Source organism: Arvicanthis niloticus, chromosome 1 (genome assembly GCF_011762505.2).
Source record: "Arvicanthis niloticus isolate mArvNil1 chromosome 1, mArvNil1.pat.X, whole genome shotgun sequence".
Taxonomy (NCBI): domain Eukaryota; kingdom Metazoa; phylum Chordata; class Mammalia; order Rodentia; family Muridae; genus Arvicanthis; species Arvicanthis niloticus.
Genome location: NC_047658.1, coordinates 152,505,128 through 152,507,035, shown reverse-complemented (window position 1 = coordinate 152,507,035; position 1,908 = coordinate 152,505,128). Strand labels below are relative to the sequence as shown.

The window sequence follows — 1,908 nt, the reverse complement described above, 5'->3', positions numbered from 1 at the left end:
AGGGGAGGGGGACAGAGGGAATGGGATGGGGGGCTTTGTGGAGGGGTAACAGGGAAGGGGGGGTATCATTTGAAATGTAAATGAACAAAATGATTAATTTTTAAAAAGAGCTTTAATGAATAAAGTGGATAAGAGGCAAATGGGCAATATTAGCAAAAAAAAAAGTTTTTTAAAAGAGAAAGAAAGCCAGATATTAAAAACAAAGAATCTCTCTCTTCTCTCTCTACACACTTTCTCTCCTTCTCTCTCCCTCTCCTACCCCTGCCCTAACCGTCTTTTCCTGTCCTCAATCCTTGGGGCCAGTGAACTTGCCTTTAATAACAAAACAAAAGACAAACAAACAAAAGAAAAAACAAAGAAACAAGCTGGTCATGTGGTGCTGAGGCAGGAGGATCTCTGAGTTCGAGGCTAGCCTGCTCTACTGTACATCTTTACAAGATGTTCCTCCTGCGGGTCAAGAGAAGCTTTTCATCCAGAAGCTACGTCAGTGTTGTGTCCTCTTTGACTTTGCTTCTGACCCACTGAGTGACCTGAAGTGGAAGGAAGTAAAATGAGCTGCGCTAAGTGAAATGGTGGAACATATCACCCACAACTGGAACGCGATCACAAAGCCCGTCCACATGTTTGCAGTTAATATGTTTCAAACCTTTCACCCTCCTCCAATCCTACGGGAGCAGAATTTGATCCAGGAGGAGACAAACCAACGTTAGAAGCAGCCTGGCCTCATCTGCAGCTTGTTTATGAATTTTTCTTAATATTTTTCGAGTCTCCAGATTTCCAGCCCAATATAGCAAAGAAATATATTGATCAGAAGTTTGTATTGAAGCTTCTAGAACTCTTTGACAGCGAGGATCCTTGGGAGAGAGATTTTCTAAAAACAACCCTGCACAGAATCTATGTGAAGTTCTTAGGCCTGTGTGCTTACACAAAGCACGCAGATCAATAATATATTTTATAGGTTTATCTATGAGACAGAGCACCATAATGACATAGCAGAATTAGTGGAGATCCTGGGAAGTATAATTAATGGATTTTCCTTGCCACTAAAGGAAGAGTTCAAGATTTTCCTGTTGAAGGTGTTGCTGCCCTTGCACAAAGTGAGGTCCCTGAGTGTCTACCATCCCAAGCTGCCGTTCTGTGTCATGCAGTTTTTAGAGAACAGCACCCTCACTGAACCAGTGGTAATGGCATTTCTCAAATACTGGCCAAAGACTCACAGTCCAAAAGAAGTAATGATCTTAAATGAATTAGAAGAAATTTTAGATGTAATTGAACCATCAGAATTTGTGAAAATCATGGAGATTCTTTTCCAACAATTAGCCAAAAAATGGGGGCAAAGGGTTCAGAAAAGCAGTTGTCTTCTCTCTGGCTGTGTTAGCAAAAGAGAAGGAAAAGGCTGTTTCAGAGCCCTCCTAGAAGCAGGAGAAAATTAGGAGACGTCCTGCTTTCTCTTTGGCTCTTACTGGAGAAATCCTTAGTTCTGCTTTCCCTGTCTATTGTCTGTCCTTGGCAGGCCAATCTGTCCACATGTGTTAATTGTCTGTTTTTCTTTCATTGTTTGAATGATTGTTGTTCTATGTTTTATGTTAAAAAATTGTTTATTGGGTATGATTAAAAATTTGCAACTTTGATAATAGAAAGTTGGTTTAACTAGTAACTCAGGGCTGGAGAAGTGGCTCAGCTGTTAAAGGCCAGGCTATAGTTGAAAGAACACATTTAACTTTGAAAAATTATCTTGAAAAAACAAAAAGGGGGGAGTTTACCCCATGCAAGATTATCCTTTATTTTATATATTTTAAATTTTTTATTAGTGGATAAGGATGTATTGTCTGCAGCGGACAGACATTGGAAATAATAATTGGAAATTATTATTATTGGAACAAGCCCAGAAGGCACTAGGCTTAGTGA

At 39.7% G+C, this 1,908-nt stretch overlaps 1 pseudogene; it reads left to right on the top strand.

Moving 5' to 3' along the window:
• The first annotated feature begins 554 nt into the window (after positions 1-554).
• LOC117696683 (serine/threonine-protein phosphatase 2A 56 kDa regulatory subunit gamma isoform pseudogene) lies at positions 555-1,433 on the top strand (annotated as a pseudogene).
• The last annotated feature ends 475 nt before the right edge of the window (positions 1,434-1,908 follow it).